This window comes from Mesocricetus auratus, unplaced genomic scaffold (assembly GCF_017639785.1).
Source record: "Mesocricetus auratus isolate SY011 unplaced genomic scaffold, BCM_Maur_2.0 Super-Scaffold_100011, whole genome shotgun sequence".
Taxonomy (NCBI): domain Eukaryota; kingdom Metazoa; phylum Chordata; class Mammalia; order Rodentia; family Cricetidae; genus Mesocricetus; species Mesocricetus auratus.
The window spans coordinates 21,148,657-21,169,709 of record NW_024429195.1 but is presented as its reverse complement, the minus strand read 5'-3'; positions in this window follow the sequence as shown (position 1 = coordinate 21,169,709).

The window sequence follows — 21,053 nt, the reverse complement described above, 5'->3', positions numbered from 1 at the left end:
CATTATTTTAATGACTCCAAATATTTGTGTTTTGTGTAGAATATTTTGTGTGCCAGTGAAATTAAGTAAAGTAACTGTAGGTAATGGATCATATTTAAATGCCTAATAACTTATTCTCCACTAATATAGATAATAATTTGGAATTTATATCAATGTGACCACTATTATATAAAATACCGATTTTCCTCATTTATCATAAAAATTGTTTTTCAATAACTCTAGTGACAATAATTTCTATCAAGTTGTGCAATAATGTATTCTAGATACAACAGACAAAACTTATATATTCAAAAAAACTACAAATCAGTTTCCAGGAAATATTTCACAATTTTCCACATTCTCACTTTTAACTAGATCAGATCTTTCATGTGCATGTGATAAATTAGTAACCAGCATTCACTATGTTAAATATATGTTTCCTTCTTATAAAGATGTTTCTTTTTATAAAATTAATAACTGCATCTAGAAAATCATGAATTTATTTCTATATTTTAAAATAAATTTAGTAGCTAAGACAAATATAATCCTTACAAATGTTTTTCTTAATTATCTTTATACATTTGTATGTATGTGTCTGATCTAGTTAAAAGTTAACTTGCAGCTTATCTTGGGTTAGAATCTAGTGAAAGTTCTGCTCATCCATATAAAGACTTTTTCTTTGTTTTTATTAGTTCCTTGAGAGTGTCATACAAAATAGTTTCATCATATTTACCATACTTCCTCAACTCTTCAGGTCCACCTGTGTGTGTGTGTGTGTGTGTGTGTGTGTGTGTGTGTGTGTGTGTGTGTGTGTATGTGTATGTGTGCATGTCTGTGCATGCATTCATGTGTGTGTATGTTTGTGCTTGTTCAAGTATCTGTGGAGGATACAAAAAGCTGTCAGTCCCTGGAGCTGGGATTGCAGGCAATTACGATACTCTCAAGTAAAGTTCTGTGAATCAACTCAAGTCTTCTGCAAGAGCATTTGTGGGTTTTTGTTGTTGTTATTTTTGTTTTTGTTTGTTTGTTTGGTTTTGGTTCAGTTTCCCTGTGTGCCTTTGGGGCCTGCCCTAGAACTAGCTCTTGTAGACCAGGCTGGTCTCGAACTCACAGAGATCCTCTTGCCTCTGCCTCCCAAGTGCTGTGATTAAAGGTGTGTGCCACCACCGCTTGGCTCATTGTGCATTCTTAGTTTTAATTATTTATTTTTTAGTTTTGTTTTTCGAGACAGGGTTTCTCAGTAGGTATGGAATCAGTCCTGAACTCACTCTATAGACCAGGCTGGCCTTGAACTCACAGAGATCTCTTCCTTGCCTCCTGAATGCTGGGATTAAAGGTGTGCACTGCTACCTCCCAGCTCGCATGATGTGTTCTTAATCACCATACACATATTTATCATTGTTACTCATATTCCATACATAAATAGGTCATACAAATTGAATGATCACGTCATATACTCTTTCGTTACCATATTAGTTTGGTTTCATAGCAAAGGCAATATTCTTTTTAAAAATTAAAATATTTTTAATTAAGGAAAGAACTTAGAATTAAGAATAATAACCCATCGCAACTGTTGGTATTAGTTAATTCATGTGTCATTCTAATATCAACTCATAGTTTTCCTCTTATTCCCCTTTAGTTACACTATCAGTTTGAGGTTATTTTTTTCATTTAACTATGATCTTCCTGCCTTCTTTGTCAGTTCCTTCCTAATTCTCTGATGTCTTAATTTCAACCAGAAAACATGAAGAATCCTTAGGTTAAAATGAGTGACTATTAATTGGCTGTCTAGAATACCAAAGCTTAGCAAAGCTGCAACTAGGCAATAAATCTATAAAGAGAAAGTACATATTTTCACTTCAGTAAATCATTGATTTGTAAAAGTTATTATATATCCATGAGAATTCATCAGTTAAAAGGACAGTGTTTCATCCTACTTTGGTACCCTACCATTTTTCCAAATGTCACATCGTAGCTTGATGCATAATTCATTAAATGTATTGTTCATTCTCCGAGTATAAATTCAGAGATTTTCCATTCTTGTAATTACTTGTTCAAGGTGTTCCCATGTTACAAACTTAAAAGGAATTATGAAAGAAATGCTTTGAAATATGAAGAAATCCAATTATAGGCAATATAAATTTACAAGTAATTAAATTTAAGTAGTTTATACCTATCATGTCATGGATGTAATTTCTTAAAGGGTTATGAAAGAATTAGTGATAAATGTGTTAAGTTTAAGTATTTCATTAAAATGAGAAATGTATTCCCATTTGAAGTGCACTTATCTTTTCTCCAAATCCTTGCACTATAATAATCAGAAGACCTTAAAAATACATAAAAAACACTCAAAAACACATCCATAATTTAAATTAACATAATCAGAACATGAATTGGCAAATATTCAATTTTGCTTTTAAGATATTTTAATTATTAACTTTAACAGAGTCCTAAAACTTTTCTATGTGTAGAAAACAATCCCATGTATTTAGTTTTGAGTTGTATGGGTGCTAAAGTATGTTATAAAGCCTTGTTATTTCAGTGATCTATTTTTCATTGTTCTAGGGAAATATGTAAATATTCTAGAGAAAAAATGGTTTCTTATCTTGACTTTACCCGTAACAGAAAATATAAACTGAGTTTAGTTAGCCTTCTGAGTCTCAATTTTCTTGTTTGGAAAATGAAGGATTTGGTCTGGTGATTCAGAAACTCTCCACTTTCTAGAAAATAAGTAAATTCTATTACAAGCTCAATTACCTCATTATCTTTGATGGTCCAAAGAAACTGTGATTAGCAAATATATTGAAGTTTTGCAGCTGATTTTAGAGCAGGTCGCTGATTCATTGCTCAGCACAGTCTAAGGAGAGAAAACACAGAGGCTTATGACAGTTGGAAGAAATGTGAAATCTTACCGTCATGGTTTTAAATATATTTTCAGAATATGAGGTTTTAGAAGTCTAAACAAAGAATATATTGACTTTTTTCCTTTATGAAGACTCTCATGTCTTCTCTTTCATCAGTGCTTCCCAGGAGTACTACATCCTGGTAGCTTCAATACACGAATATCTCTCATCCAGTATTCTTGTTGGCCATGAGGCTGAAATAATTAAATTAAATTAGACCACAAGTTCTTTATTCCAGTAAGTTTGATTACATTTTGACATCCCCTTTATCCAACTTATTTTTCTTGACTTAATTTGCATTTATACTGATGGTATTATTTTAAAATCTCAAGGTGTTATTAAAAATGGACAAAAATTATAAATATTTAAGCCCACTTTCTTAAAATTGGATCTATGTGTTATTTTTGAAAGAGATGAGAAGGGCAATATAGAGGTGAAGTCTTCAAATCAGGAACAACATGGCTCTCACATTCAGTGAGCTGTGTGGACGTTTTTCTTGTAAGTGGGGCCCCACTCTCAGTTTTCAGAGAGTGACTTTCTGTTCTAGTATCTGTTTGAGTTGTTTCACTATTTCATAGGACCTCCTTGTCCCAAAACTCAATCAGATGTAACCTAGTTCCACCACTAAAAGCCTTGCCAGGCTATAAAAGATGACCAGTGCAAACTCCATATCCTCCATTACTGAGTCTTCACTAGGGTAACACTCTTAGATCCCAGGATGTTTCCATTGTGCTAGGTCTCCACACTGTTCCCCTAATGCCTCCAAACTCCAATTGTGCCTCCTCTCCAGCCCCTCTATTTTATCCTCTTTCATTCCCACATACCCCCAGTCTATCCACAGAATCTGTTCTATTTCCCCTTCACAGGAGCTTCCTGCTTTCCAATAGCCCACCTTTTCTCCTAACTTCTCTGCGACAGTGGATACTGAATTGATCATTTGCTTAATAGCTAATATCAACTTATAAGTGAATACATACCATATTTTTCTTTCTTGCCATGGGTTACCTCACATGGGATGATTCTTTTTCTAGTTCTATCCATTTGCCTGCAAAATTAATGATGTTATTTCTTTCAACTTCTGAGTAGTAAGTACTCCATTGTGTAAATGTTCCACAGTTTCTTTATTCATTCTTCTTTTTGGGGTCATCTTATTTGTTTACAGTTTCTGAATATTATGAATAAAGCAGCAAGGAACACAGATGAGTTTATATTCTTGTGGTAGGATGAAGCATTCTTTGGGCAAATGCCCCAGAGTATTATATCTGGGACTTGAGACAGATCAACACACAGTTTTCTGGGGAATTGCCACATTGATTTCCATAGTGGCTATACAAACTTGCAGTCCCACCAGCAATAAAGGAGTGTTCTCTTTGCTCCACATCCTTGCCAGCATGAGAAGTTACTTGTGTTATTGATTTTAGCCAATCTAACAGATGTAAGATGTAACCTAATAGTAGTTTTGATTTACATCTTCCTGATTATTAAGGATGCTGGACTTTTCTTGTGTGTTTCTCAGTCATTTGAGAATCCTCTTTTGAGAATTCTCTGTTTAAGATCTATACTCCATTTTTGTTTCTTGTTGTTTTTAACATTTATGTGTTTTTTATTTAAATCAGAAACAAGTTTGTTTTCCTTGTCAATCCCAATTTCCTCTCACTTCCCTATTCCCTGCCCCCACCAATTTCCTATCCCAACCCTTTCTGCCTCCCAGGGAAGGTGAGGCCTTCCTAGGGTGATCCACAAATTCTGTCATATCATTTGCAGCAGGGCCTAAGCCCTTCTGATGTATCTAGGCTGAGAGAGTATCCCTCTATGCGTAATGGGCTCGAAAATCCATTTGTATACTATGAATAAATACGGATCCACTGCCAGAGGAAGCGTAGATTGCCCAGGCCTCCTGACACACATATTCAGGGGGTCTGGATTATCAAACGCTGGTTTCCTAGATATAAGTCTGGGGTCCATGAGCTCCCCCTTGTTCAGGTCAGCATTTAATTGGATTCTTTTTGTTGTTTTTTGTTCTTTATATATTTTGGATATTAGAACTGTATCAGATGTGGCATTTTCTCATTATGTAGGCTGGCACTTTGTTCAAATGATTTTGTCCTTTGCCTTACAGAAGCTTTTCAGTTTCATGAGGTCCCATATGTTAATTTTTGATCTTAGTGCCTGTGCAATTGGTGTTTTGTTCAGAAAATAGTCTCCTATGTCACTGTGTTCAAAGCTATTTCTTATTTTCTCTGTATCTGTATTTTCCATTCTCTCTGCATCTGCTTTTATGGTGATCCATGTGGAGTTTTGTGCAGGATAATATTTATGGATGCATTTGCATTATTATAAATGAAGACATCCAGTTTAACCAGCACCATTTGTTGAAGGTTCTTCTTTTTTTCCAGTTTGTATTTTTGACATCTTTATAAAAAATCAGGTATCCATAGGACTGTAAATGTATACCTGGGTATTCAGTTCTACTGTCTTGATTACCATGGCTGTTTTTATGCCAACATCATGAGGTCTTTATTACGTTAGTTCTGAAATTAGGCATGGTGGTTTTTTCATGTTCTTTCATTGTACAGAATAGTTTTATCTGTCCTGGATTTTATTTTGTTTTTCCATATGAAGTTGAGTGTTAACTTTTCAAGTATTATAAATAATTGTGCAGGGATTTTGATGAGAATTGTTTTGATTCTGTAAGATGGCCATTTTTAGTATGTTAATCCTGTGGATCCATGAGCATTGGAAATTTTCTATCTTCTGATATAATCATCAATTTCCTTCTTCAAAGACTTGAATTTTAATCCTACCATTCTTTTATTGGCTTAGATTGAGCTACCCCATGTTATCTTACTTAATTTGAGGCAACCGTGAATTGTGTTACTTCCCTAGTTTCTTTCTTAGTCCATTTATCATTTATATATATGGGGGCTACTTATGCTTTTGAGTTAATCTTTTATCCAGTCACTTTGATGTAAGTGACTATAGGAGTTTCCTGGTGGAGTTTTTTGTGACACACACACACACACACACACACACACACACACACATACATATTATAATACTATCTGCAAATAATGATATTTTGACTTCTTCCTTTTCAGTTTATATCTTCTTGATCTTCTTCAGCTCTAACTGCTTTAGCTAAAACTTCAAATACTACAATTAATAGATATGGAGAGAATGAATAATTTTGACTTGTTCCTGATTTTAGTGGAATTGGTTTAAATTTCCCTCCAATTAATTTGATGTTGGAAATTTGCTTGCTGCATGCTACAGAAAGGGAAACCTTGTCACCAACTCAACCATAAAATCATCCACCTACACTCTGTCTTGCCTGCAAGATGGGCCAATGCATCTTGCATATGTGAGTGTGACCAACCAGTTAAACCAGTTTGGTTTAACTTGAGGTCAACGTAATGAAAGGGGTCCCATGTGCTACACTGACTGGGATGACAAAAAACAGGAGCTGAGTAGCCCAGATTCCTTGGGTTGAATAAAACATGACTGATCAAAAAAAATTCAATGAGATAATCATTAATGATATTCCTTTATTATTATTATTTAATATGAGTTTTTTTATCATTTTTTATTTTAATTTTAAATAGCTTGTTTTACATGTCAATCCCAGTTCCCTCTCCCTCCCCTCCTCCCGCACTCCCCTTCCCCCCCCACCCTCCCACCCTATTGCCAAATCCTTCCACATAGGGGATATCTAGAGTCTGTCATTTCACACTGGGTAGGGTCCAGGCACTCCCCTAAAAGTCCAGGCTGAGAGAGCATCCCTCTTTGTGCTATAGGCACACGATGACTGTTTGTATTCCAGGAATAGACACTGATCCACAGCTCAGGCCCCATAGGTTGCCCAGGCCTTCTCACTGACACTCACATTTGGGGGGTCCAGATCAGTCCCTTCTTTAACACTTATATGTTGGTGCCTTGTCCAGTCATCCTCAGAGAAGTCTTGCAGCAGCAGATGGGAGTGGGTTCAGAGACCTACAACCAGCTAATATTCATAGAGAGTTTAAATTGGAGGTTTCATGAGGCTCCTCCCTTGGAGATCAATGAACCCCTCAGAGTTGGGGGAAGAAATACTGTAGGATTCAGAGAGAATGAAGAACACCAAGGAAACATAACCCATCAAATTATGTAAGCAATGCTCACATGGGCTCACAGATACTGAAATGGTAGTATGGAGTCTGAATGTATCTGTATCAGGAACTCTGTGTATATTTTATGGCTGTTAGTAAGGGTGTCTCTAACTCATTTTCCTGCTCCCCTCTTTTCTTCTTCTTTGGTTGCCTTGTCCAGGCTTGATATGAAGATTTTTGTTTTGTCTTGTAATCTTGTTTTGCTCTGTGTGGTTGTCATCTCTGAGAAACCTGCTCTTTTCCAAAGAGGAAAAGGAAGGATAGTGGATCTGGAAAAACAGGAAGTGAAGCAGAGCTAGGAGTAGAAGAGGACAGAGAAACTCTTATTGGGATGTATTGTGCATGTGTATGTGTTTGTGTGTGTATGTGTGCCTGTGTGTGTGTTTGTATACATTAATATATATCTATATATACATACATGCACATATACACACAAACATATTATATTTGTATGTGTGTGTGTGTGTGTGTGGTGTGAGAGAGAGAGACAGAGAGACAGAGACAGAGAGAGACTGGGAGAAGAATAGGTGAAAGGAGAAGTCACCCAAGGTCTTCATTTCATTGGTGTCCTAGTTATCACCCTGGGTTAGATACTACCAATCCATGATAGATAGATAGATAAATAGATAGACAGACAGATACATACATACATACATACATAAATACAAACATACATGCATGCACACATATGAATCAATCAAAATTATAAGTTACTATTGTGAGTGTGTTCTTTTGACCTGGGAATAGAAAACCTGTTCCCAGTACAGAAGCATACATTTTTTTCCATATGTTGAATTGGCTAGATTAATGCAAAATACTTTTCTTCTTTATTTATTTTTCAGATAGTTTACTGAATATTTTACTATGTACAAAATGTCCCAAAGACTGTATGTTAAGTAGATATGAAGTCTATACTTTAGATAAGTGAAATCACCTATCAGAACTTCATAGTAAACAAAAAATCCTGTTAGGATTTCTACTTAGCCTGGTTAATCCTGAAATCATGCATATACAAGTAAAGAAAATGGACTTTGCAGGTTTTATTTATATATTTAGGCATGTATGAAACACTAACAATTAAAGTGAAAGAGTCCTTAAATTACAAAGAGAGTAAGGGGCATATAGGGGAGAGACTGGAGGGAAAAAGGAAGAGGAAATTATGTAATTACAAAACAAAGAGTACACACATACACACAAACACACACATACATACACACATACATACATACATACATACATACATACATACATACATTGTGGATATAGTGGCCCAGCATTTCAGCATGTTCCATGAACCTTTTCTGGAGTTCTTTTATAAAAGGACTCATTTTGAAGAAGCTGGCCTGGGAGACTAATACTGAACTGTTTTCTACTAACATTCAGATTCTGCTTAAACATGCAGAATGCTATGAAATAAGCAATGTAAAGAGTAGGTATTCAATAGTTGGTCAGTAAATAAAACCACCATCATGTTCTTATCAGTATGTTTTTGTAATTATTATATGCAGAGCCTGCACCACAAGCAACTCTGAGGTATCAGGATAAGAAAAATCAGATGTCCAGCTGTTTGTACTAAGAAGATGCATGTGCTGCCTTTATTGCCAGGAGAATGTGTGTGTGTGTGTGTGTGTGTGTGTGTGTGTGTGTCTTTATTTTGCAAGTGCTAAGAGGTTTCTTTCTTGTAGGAGGAAGCAGTCTTATATATAGTCTTACAACACAGTAGAAAAACCCCAGTTGGAAGAGAGCATGTTTTCCTCCTGCTAGGTGTTGATGTCAGTGGGGCAATGCAGGGGCAGTAAACCAGGACTAGAAAACAGGATGTACCTGTGGCTATCAGCTGACAAACAACTCAGAGACCCTGTGGGGGCTAGGCCCCAACAATTATACTTATAGCAAAATATAGCCATTAATAGAATTAACTTTTTTACGTGTAGCCCAGGCTGGCCTCAAACTCATGGTCCTCCTGCCTACTCCTTAAGCAAATCCTACTGGCATGCACCATCAGGATTAGCTTTTCTTATAAAGACTTTGAATGCAAAGTGTTTCTTTAAGCCATGATTCAAGACAAAGACATTGACATTTTGAAAACAAAGACATACTACCTTTGATTTGGAGGATTAATTAGGTACTGTATAAATGATTGCCTTTTTCTATATGGACTTTATAGCATGTTACAGGGTGAATATGTTACACTTCTCCATGGTCTGAGATGTCAGAATATCATAAAACACTTGGAAGAGTTATGTTTTTACCATCTATACACTGTCAACTAACAATACTGACTCTTGAATATAACACCTGACTCAATGCTTTAGACAGCTAACTAGTCAAGCTAGAAACCAACAAAACAAGAAAATAGCAAGTTATTTCCATAGAAAGCTTATAATGAATCCCCTAACCTTCTCTTTAGTGAGATTGGAAGTATGTTGCAGAAATTCAAGAAATAAGTACTCAGAAAAATATCTGGATGTTGGTTTCAGTTATTAAATATTCATTTAATTGAGTGACAAGTTTTCCCAAACAGAAGCGTTTTGTATTGTGTTTTCTTTTTAAGAAAGCCTCCTTTTTGTTTTCTTTTGTTAACTTCTTATATTATTTTTCCAACTTGATATTTTCTAACCTCAAAGAACATTGGACTGAAGAGTAAATTACAAATAAATACATGAAGTAGGTAAAATATACAAATATATATGTATATGAGATGTAAGAATTCACAGTATGTGTCTGTGAGTTCGTGTGTGTATGTGTGTTCATGTGTGTATGGGTGCATGGATATGTGTATGCATGCATGTATTTGAAAAGCCTAACTAGGGCAGACATTTTAGAAAGCCATCTGGCAATATTTAGTAAATATAGTGCCAGCAAAATCCCTGCACAAATTTTCATGGGATCATAAATGAATGTTCATTGCAGCGTCAACACTGATTTGGGTGGCAAAGACGTGGAAACAATCTAGCTGTTGATTATCAGCTGAATGAGTAAGTACATGGTGACGGACACACAGGGCCCAGTGCTGTGCCACAGATTATTTATGCAGGAAAGTCATTTCATCACACTAGGGCACACACAGGTAATGCATTCATAGATAATATTATGTATTCTTCAGATCTCTCTGAGTGCTAACACAGTTCCATACATCAGCATCACAGATCTAAGAATAGCCAAGTGTTTAATTGTGCTTGCTAATAAGCAGGTAGTGGCAGGTACCAGAGATAAATGATAATTTTTGCTTATGACATATGTTCTTAGGAATATCATATGATATTTGGGATACTTGTGGTGAACTATACATTGTATAAATGAATGTTTAATATGTCTTCTTTTTGTCCTGAAATTTTTGGTATATTTAAATATGGATTCTAAATTTTTGGTAAGAGAAAACTTCTGTTTTTTCTTGGGGGATTATTGAGAACTGAAACTAGGCCATGAAATTTATCTTGTTGTTGCTTAAGAAATATATTTCATTTATATCCCAGACCCCCAGACTCTCAGTCCCCCAGCCCCCAGTGCCCCAGCCCCCCATCCAGACATGGAATAAGAAGGAAAGAAAAGGTATATAAGACAGAATAATTTAAGTTAGAAAACAGGCTAGAAACAAACCAAGATAGGATTGGGCATTTATAAGTAATAATATGTCATCATGTTTTTATTTGGGAGCTAGCTAGCATGTCACAAAGTAACAAACATTAATAAAAGTGACCTGCAACATTCTATAAGCAAAATACATTGGAATACAAAGAGAAGGTATTCATTTGGCTTAGAATGTTCTTTTTACTAGTGTGCTGATCAATATTTGCCAGTTTGAAGAGGGTACCTCAGATGAAGAATTGCTTCCATAAGTCTGGACCATGGATATGTATATGGGTCATATTGTTCATTAGATATGGAAGTGGGAAGGCCAAGCCCACTGTGGGCCATGCCATCCTTGGGCAGGTGGTCCTGGGCTCAATAGGAAAGCAAGTTGAGGAAGTCATGAGGAGTAAGCTGGTAAGAACCGTATCTCCTTGGCCTCTGCCTCAATTTCTGCCACTAGGTTCCTGCTGTGTCCTTCCTCAATGATGATTGGCTGTAACCTGTAAGATTTTGTAAAGCTTCTCCTCACTAAATTGCTTTTGGTTGGTGTTTTATTAAAACAACAAAGAAGAAAATTGGGACAATTCATTGTTGGAATCTCAAACATGAATCATCATGTAAATTTTGTTGCATAAAATCTCTGTAGAGATGGTATTGGTAATTAAATATCTCCCACCTTTCTATCAGTATTCATTAATCAAATCATACACTCAGTATCTTAATTATGTGATTAAAACTACCTTCTTTCCATATCTTTGAGCTAAAATAACTATACTTTGAAAGACATTTGAAAAATTTTCATAATTAATAAAAGTTCCTCATTAATTATTTTAGTGTAGAGCCTCCACTTGGTGATGAATTATCTTTCAAATTACAGGGACATCTTCAGTAGCTAGTGATGATTCTGAGACATATGTGGGATGATTGCTGCCTCATAGACAATGTAGCACATGGTCATGAAAGCATGGAATTGGTATATTGAAAAGTCACTTAAATAACTTGTTAAGATCTAAAGGCCACTTACTAGTTATTCAGTACTGTTGGAAAATAATACCATAAAAAATAAGTTATCTTGCTGTCAGTGGGTGATAATGTATAATGTTCTGTAGGATGCCTGTAGTCATGAAGCCAAAAATATCTTTCACTATGTTCACAAGCTTCTTTTACAAATCAAAATTCTTCAATATTTAGATAAATAAAAATTTTCTGAGGGCTCTAGAAATTAAATGTCATAGATAATCAAAGATCCACTCAGATCCATTCCCACAGCAGTATCATCAAATGGCTTCTTAATGTGTTTTTTGTATTTATCAAGAAAACTCAAATTTTGTCATGGTCTGCTGAACTGACTGACTTTAAATCTCAAAGCCTCATGGGTTTCCCTGTGGAAAGGAAAAGGAGTGAATTCAGAGCCATATCTTTCTTGAAATCTAGCCCTTAAGCCTAATAGCTTTAAAATTAGCAGGAAGCCTCAGGGAGTAATTTTGTGCTGCTTTCAGAGTTAAAGCATGGAAAGTCTTTTGGTTTGAGTTTTAAAAAGCTTATATCTTTGTTTTATCTTAATAAGAATTGAATACTTTAATTTTATTTTAATTTGAAAAATGTGTAAGGCTCAAGTGTGTTTCTCAAAAGCTTCTTCCAGAAGGGAGATCTCAGGAAAGTGACTTTCAGCATCTGAAGCCTGTTATCCCCAAAGCACTGTTTACTCCCTTGTCCACAATGGGCTTCTGCTGCTGTCACTGCTTTGTTACTGTAAAGAAGAATATGCAATTTGCTCCCTGCACCAGTATCCACATTTACAGATTCCAATAACCATAAACTGAAAATTTTCCACAATGAAGCCATTAAATACATACAGAGTACGTAGTGTCCTTGCCATCATTCATTGAATAATTCGGCATGATGGTTACTTGCATGGCATTGATATTGTGTTGTATATAGTAGGTTGTTTGGGAAAATGTGCCTAGAGTAAATACAAATATTATGTTGTTGCATTATGCTATGTATCTCAAATGGCATAGACCTGTCTTAAAGTGTTCAGGAGGACAAGCTGATTTGGGAATCCAAATGTACAGGATTCTCGAAGTAAACCTTTTTCTGAGCTGAGGAATGACAGTGTTGGTGCAGGTGACCTTACTCACTCAAGTAACAGAAACCTGTAAATTAACTGAGCCCTTGTCAATGCTCTGATACCAGAAGAGACATTGCACTCAGACTTTATTTCAGTGTTTTAAAAAATAAAGATGAATAGTATTTTAATAAATCTAGTGGGATACCATGTTATTAGTGTACTATGAAATCATAGACCTGTAGTTAAAGTGTCACATATGATATGTTGTTTATACATTCATAACAAAACAGTTAGTTGTTTCTTTTTCCATTTCTTCAGTGAGGAAGATGCATGTTGAATCTAATTTCCACTTATAAAATGGAGCCAGTTAAATATTCGTCCTGCAACTATTAGGAGGTTGAGAGTGGACATTGCAAGGGAGCAGCCATTGTGTGCTGAGGTCACTATAAAGGCTAGATTACATAAAGCACAGATCTGGATCATATTCAGCATGACTCAGAAATCTTTTTACCTTCAAGTAATATGTTTAAAGAAAATCTGAGCTTTGTGTCTTTTGATTTACACAAAAAACTTTATGTCTAATATCTACTTATGAGTGAGTACATACTGTGTTTGTCCTTCTGGGTCAGGGTTACCTCACTGAGGATGTTTTTTTCCTAGTTCTATCCATTTGCCTGCAAATTTCAAGGTTTCATTGTGTATTTACAGCTGAGAAATATCCCATTATGTAAATGTATCATATTTTCTTTATCCACTCTTTGGTTGAGGGGCATTGAGGTGTTTCCAGGTTCTTGCTATTAAAAATAATGCTTCTATGAGCAGATATTCTGGCAGTATGAGTGTGTATTCTTTGGGTATATGCCCAAGAGTGATATTTCTAGGTCTTGAGATAGATTGATTCCCAGTTTTCTTAGAAACTGCCATAATGATTTTCAACATGACTGTATCAGTTTGCACCCCTCCAGCAATACAGGAAATTTTCCCCTATTCCTCATAAATTGTCATCTGTGTTTTTGATCTTAGCCATACTGCCAGGTGTAAGATGGTATCTCAGAGTTGTTTTGATTTTCATTTCCCTCAAGGATAAGGATGTTGAGCAATTCCTTAAGTGTCTTCTGGCCATTTGAGATTCCTCTCATTTTATGTTGTTGACCATGTCCTTTGCCTTACAGAATTTTCTCAGTTTCAGGAGGTCCAATTTATTAATTGTCACTGTTGTTGTCTGTGATACTGGTGTAATATTTAGGAAGCTATTTCCTGTGCCAATGCATTCAAGACTTCTTCCCACTTTCTCTTCTATGAGTTTCAGTGTGGCTGGAAACCAACTTATAGTCTACAACCCCAGAGAAGCTAGGTAACAAGGAGGACCCTAAGAGAGACATACATGGTCCCCCTGTGAAGGGGAAATAGACAAGTCTCCTGAGTAAATCAGGAGTATGTGGGGAGGGAGAGAGTAGAAAGGGGAGAGGAGACATGGATGGGGAGGGGAAAATGAGGGAATTAAGAGAGGAAGGACAGAGAGGGAAAGCAAGGAAAGAGATAATGTTTTTGATGGAACCATTACAGAGTTATCCTGAAACTATTGGAATTCGCAGGAATTTACAAGAATGACCCCAGACAACACTGTAAGCAAAAGTGGAGAGGGTGCCTGAAGTGGCCTTCCCGTGTTATAACATTGATGACTTCCTTATTGTCTTCATAGAATCTTACCACTAACTGATGGAAGCAAACGCAGAGATCCAGAGTTAGGCAGTAGACCAAGCTCCTGAAGGCCAGTAGAAGAGAAGGAATGGTGATAATAGTAGCAAAGGGGTCATGACCATGATGGAAAAACCCACAGAAACAGGTGAACCAAACTAGCTCACTGATTCCAGACTGACAGCTGGGGAATCTGCATAGGAAGGAACTAGGTCCTCTGAATTTGGGTGACAGTTGTGTGGTCTATGGGGTCACTGGCAGTAGGACCAGGATTTATCCCTAGTGCATGAACTGGCTTTTTGGAGCCCATTCCCTATAGAGGGATACCTTGCAAAGTTTATATTGGGAGAGGGGCGTGGCTTGGTCCTGCCTGAATGTGTTGTGAACGATTTTGTTGATTCTCCAGGGGAGGGCTCACACTCTTCTGTGTAGGGTTGGGAAGGGAGAACTGCGATTTGTATGTAAAGTAAAAAAAAAAAAAGATTGTTTGAACAAAGTAAACACAACTTCCACACAATTTACTAGACCTTAAGCCTATAGCACTGCCTTATAGAGACATTTTGATGATGCAGATGGACTTATCTATAGTTGAATATGCTTTACCTTGATTTCATAGGCAGGGGTTTTCTGCAGCTCTCCAATAAGGCCTAATGCTGGCTTAGTGAAGTGCAAGCTTTGCAAGTCAAAATGTGCTCTCATTCTTTTTATTTAATATCAACCGTAATTAAATGCTCAAATCATGAATATTGAAAACATCTTTAAAAAGAAATGACTTTTCTAAAATAGAATACCACTTGAATCATACTGATGACCCAAAATAGTCTACCTTTTTTTTCTGTAAGTGGCATTTGATTGATTCTCACTGACAAATAAAAACTGCCACATGCTGATGTAAGTAGGTGAGGAGCTCAGAAACTGATGAGGAACTGACTGCCGCTTTGCTGTTGTCTAAGCTATCTATAGGTAATACCCTACTGGTGGAAAGATCACATCTATCACCCACCTCAACCTCAACAGCACCAGGGCATGCTCACTCTCTCAGACACTCATGATAAGAGTGTCAAATATTCTCAAAACACACACACACACACACACACACACACTGTCTTAGTTAGGGATTACTTTTGTTGTGAAGAGACACCCTGATCATGGCAACTCTCAAAGGAAATATTTAACTGGGCTGTCTTGCTAGCAGTTCAGAGGTTCAGTCTATCATGGCAGAGAGTATGGTGGCATGTAGGCCAGTGTGGTGCTGAAGAAGTAGCCGAGAGTCTTACATCTTGCAGACAACAGGAAGTCTACTGACTTTCACACTGAGCTAAGCTTGAGAAAAAGACCTCAGAACATCTGCCCACAGTAACAAAATTCCAACAGAATGTATGGTCCAGATTAAAAGTGTCCCTCAAGTTCTGGATTGATTTGGTGTGTCATCCAGTCTCCTCCACCACAGCCACACCTCCTAATAGTACCTTGCCCTATGAGCCTCTGGGGGCCAAATATATCAAATACATTCAACCTAGCATGCATGCTTGCATGAACCCCCGAAAACACACACATGACACTAAGAAGTTTGATAAATCATTTTCATATGATGGCACTGTGAAATGCAGCTGCTTGTGTTTGAAGGTGAATGCCCCACAGTGGAGCATGTGATTCAACACTTGATCCCCAGATATTCATTCACAGTTTGTAGATGCTACATAACATGTAAGAGGTGGGGCTTAGCTACAGGAATTGTGATGTTTGGTGGGGCCATGGCATGTGTTATGAAGGAGTCATTTCTGCCACATTAACTCCAGCCTAATAAGTCCTATATTATGAAGACACAGTCTCCTGTTTTTGTCCACGTTGTCCAGTGGCTTTAACCATCAATCCTTCTTCACTGTTGTAGACTGCACCTGGTAAAACCATGAGCCCAAATAAATCCTTCTCTTAAGTTTCTTGTCTAGAATTTTGTCATTCTGATGAGAAATGAGCCACTGTAATTTCTTTTGTTGTTTTCTCAAGTCATAAATAAAGTTTTCAGAAAGTCTTTTATATTCAAAATACTCATCATGTGTCAAATATATGACTCACAAATATTTTATACTATTTTATACTTAGACATTTCATATATATAAGATTTCTAATAAAAATGTGAAATTCAATATATGTTTTTTCTTTTTACTCTTCTGAATCATTCTTTGTGACTCAAAGGTGGTTTGATTTTTTCTTTTTTGAAAAATGTTTTGGAATATCTTCCACATTTCAATTTTATCAGAAATTTAAAAATACATAGCAAATAGCTGGGTATTTTTCAACTGCTTTTATGTATCAGTCTACACAGTAAAAAGTTGTCCATTTTAGCTTATTAATATGGCTTTTATCCATAGTCTGAGTTTCAAATATTAAAACTGAAAGTGGATGAGAACTAACTAATACAAACTCCTTTCTTTACTTTTATGATGTTGCATAGTAACAACTAATGTAAATGACTGGTAAAGGATGGAGGTGCTTTGACACCTACGTTTCCCTGCATTGCCACTTCTCAAGTGACATTTTGCCTTTTTTCTTGGAAAGATCTTTTTTTTACTATTTTAAATTTAATAGCTTGCTTCACACGTTAATACCAATTCCCTCTCCCACTTCCTTCCACAGAGGGGATATTTAGAGTCTGTCATTTCACCCAGAGCAGGGTCCAGGCACTCCCCTAAGAGTCCAGGCTGAGAGAGCGTCCCTCTTTGTGTTATGGACACACGAAGTCCGTTTATATGCCAGGAATAAACACTGATCCACTGCCCAGGGCCGCATAAGTTGCCCAGGTGTCCTCACTGACACTCACACTCAGGGGGCAGGATCAGTCCCATGCTGGCCTCCCAGCTGTCGGTCTGGAGTCCAAGAGCTCTGCCCTGTTCAGATCAGCTGTCTCTACTGGTTTTGCCAGCCCATTCTTTGCCCATTTGCTCATCGCTCCTCTGTCTCTGTCACTGGGTTCCATGGGTTCAGTTCAGTTTTTAACTGTGGTTGTTTGCCTCTGTTTCCATCAGTCACTGGATAAAGGCTCCAGGATGGTTATAGACATCAAGTTTATTATCAGGAATGGACATTCCAGGTGGTCTCTCCACTATTGCTTAGCTTGCCAGTTGGTGTCATCCCTTTAGATCACTAGAAGTCTCATTGTTGCCAGATTCCCTCTTCCCCCTATTTTACCCCCCACTCAACCTTCCCCCATGACCTACTCTCTCTTCCTCTTCTCCCCATCTCTCCTTCCCAGGTCCCATCCCCCCCACCCCCACCCCTCGCCGTGTTCCCAATCTCTTCAGAAGATCTTGCCTCATTCCTCTTCTCTGGGGTACCATGCATATCTCTCTTAGGTTCTTTCCTGTTTCCCAAACTGTCAGTGGAAGTGCAGACTGGCACTATACTGATCCATGTCTAAAATACATATATGAATGAGTACATACCATGTTTGTCTTTTTGTGATTGGGTTACCTCACTCAGGACGCTTTCTTCTAGCGCCATCCATTTACCTGCGAATTTGAAGATTCCATTATTTTTTTTTTTCCTGCTGAGTAAAACTCGATTGTGTATATGTACCACATTTTCTCTATCCAAATTTCATTTGAGCGGCATCTACGTTGCTTGCAAGTTCTGGCTATTACAAATAATGCTCCTATGAACATAGTGGAGCTGATGTCCTTGTTGTATGATTTTGTATCTTTTGGATATATGACTAAGAGTGGAATTGCTGGGTCTTGTGGTAGATTGATTCCCATTTTCCGGAGAGATATCCATACTGGTTTCCAAAGTGGCCATATGAGTTGGCACTCCTACCAACAGTGGAGGAGTGTTCCCCTCTCTCCACATCCTCTCCAGCATAAATTGTCTTCAGTGTTTTTTATTTTAATCATTCTGACAGGAGTGAGATGGTATCTTAAAGTTGTTTTGATTTGCATTTCCCTGATGGCTAAGGATGTTGAACATTTTCTTCTTGGCCATTTTAGCCTCCTCTATTGAGAATTCTCTATTTAGTTCTGTACCCTACCTTTTAATCGGATCCTTTGGTATTTTGGAGAATTGCTTCTTGAGTTCTTTGTAAATTTTGGAGATTAGCCCTCTGTCAGATGTGGGGTTAGTAAATATCTTTTCCCATTCTGTAGACTGCCTTTTTGTCTTGTTGACTGTGTCCTTTGCCTTACAGAAGATTCTTAGTTTCAGGAGGTCCCATTTGTTGATTGTCAATATCAGTGTCTGTGCCACTGGTGTTATGTTCAGGAAGTGGTCTCCTGTACCAACCACTGTCTCTCCCACTTTCTCTTCTAAGAATTTCAGTGTGATTGGATTTATGTTGAGATCTATGATCCATTTGGACTTAAATTTTGTACAAGGAGATAGACATGGGTCTATCTGCAGTCTTCTGCATGCCAATACCCAGTTATGCCAGCACCATTTGTTGAAAATGCTTTCTTTTTTTCCATTGTATAGTTTTAACTTCTTTGTTAAAAATCAATTGTTAATAAGAGTGTGGGTTAAAATCAGGGTTTTCAATTCGATTTCATTGGTCTACCTGTCTATTTTTGTGCCAATACCAAGCTGTTTTCAGGACTATAGCTCTATAATAGAGCTTGAAGTCAGGTATGTTGATGCCTCCTGAAGTTCCTTTATTGCATATGTTTGTTTTGGCTATCCTGGGCCTTTTGTTTTTCCATATAAAGTGAACAATTGTGCAGGAATTTTGATAGTGATTGCATTGAATCTTTTGTTTTATGATGGTAATGATGATCATGGAAATCCAAGACGGAGAAGTAAGCATTGGAAAAAGACCATTAATGGTTTTAAATAACCGCCTCTGCTCTGAATCTAAGTCCTTGAGCAGACTAGTTAAAGCCCCTGTCACTAAGTTATACCCTGAGTTCAAAGTCTATCTTTAAACCAAAAGAAAATCAACCTAATTCCTCGTCAAGGCTAATCAAGCTCCCTGTCACTAAGCTATACACTTAGTTTAAAAATCTATCTTCAAACCAAAAGAAAATAATTTTGTAAAACTATAGAAACTTTGAAAATATTAATGATTTTCAAACATTAATCAAACTTCCTGTTTGAGTTTTTCACCCCAATGTGAGTATGGAAATTTGGATTTCTAGTCTTCTCTCTCTCTTCTAGTTTGTGATATACTGTTTCTCCCTTGTACCACAGCTACAATTTCAAGGCTTAGAGTTCTTTATATGGTTATTTATAGTCTACTGTCTTGTGATCCATTTAATGAAGATATAACTTTTATGCCTGAGAATTAGCAAGTGATTATTTTTTGCAAAATTTCTTGACTAGTTTCTCATAATGAAAAACTGCTTGATGCAGATTAAATTATTAACAGCTATTTAATGATGGATTTCTAATCTTCCTTGACTTTTTGAAAATCTTAATTGTTGAATAACCACTAATGTGGAGAAAAGACTATTTGAAGGTAAGAGGTCAATGCCTATTGCATAGGCCATGGAATGGGATAGCTCCCAAATTACAGAAGCATCAATTCCTTATGAGAAATCAGATCATGGATTCATGGAAGTTCATGATAATACATATTATAGATTAGTTTATCAGGTTCTTTCATACAGTCTATCATCTACTGATTTTTTTTGCTCGAGGCATGTTATGACCACTAAAAACAAAATTTAGGAATGGAAACACAGAAACTGCCCTGTTACTTTACCTTAAATCCTGCACTGTCAAAAGTGAAAAAATAAGATTTTTGTCTCTTGTATGTGATTATGCCTTTTCTTTGAAATAGTACAAGTTTTTGAATCACTCATTTTCTATAGCATGATACTTTGTATGATTTTTTCTAAAGAAGTAAAAGTGAATTACTATGATACTAATACATAAGTACTTAATTACCTGCAAGCTTAGAAGTTAACACTGCAGCCCTCCATAGCTTCAATGTCAGTAACTTTTTTCTTCCCTTGGGTTTTTCTTCTTCTACTGTGTACCACAAATACATCAATGATTTTATGATGTGAACAGGCCCTAGGAAAGATACAGGAGAAATAGACATGAAAACTTGAAAGAGGGTTGTTGGGGAAGATAGAACCTGAAAATAATTCCTGATGATCTATAATTATGGAAAATATCATCTACTGTTTTGAAATTCTCTTCGATGTCAGTGTCACATCTGTGCTGGAGTTCTCCCCTTAAAGCATTGATAATATGGTACTTTGAAGATTCCAGTGAAAGGCAATGTTCAGGCATATATTTTTTATTGGAAATATTTCACAAAAAGGGAAGTCTTGCCAGGAAGGTTTGCTGATGACACATGCCTGAGTATCTGAAGAATTCTGTGTTTGCTGCTCCATAATGACAAAGAGGGGAGAAAACCAATGAAGAAATTGACACAGTGAAGAGAGGGGAAGCAATGCTAACATTTCAAACTAGCAACAAATTATAATTTTATGCACAGTAATAAGTGAACTTCCTTAACATAAGCAAAAATGTCAAAGCTTAGGAAACAACTTTCCCCATCCTTTCCCATTCCCAGCATGCAGATACTATACTTAGTCATCTGCCATTCAAAGTAAAATATTGCTATGTGTTTGTGTGAAAAATAATGAAAATCTGTGATGGCCTGTTTCTCCTAATCTCAAAGTTTTTTTAAGAAAAATATAAACAAGTCAATGGTTTCAGAAAAAATATAAAGGGATTCATTTCTCT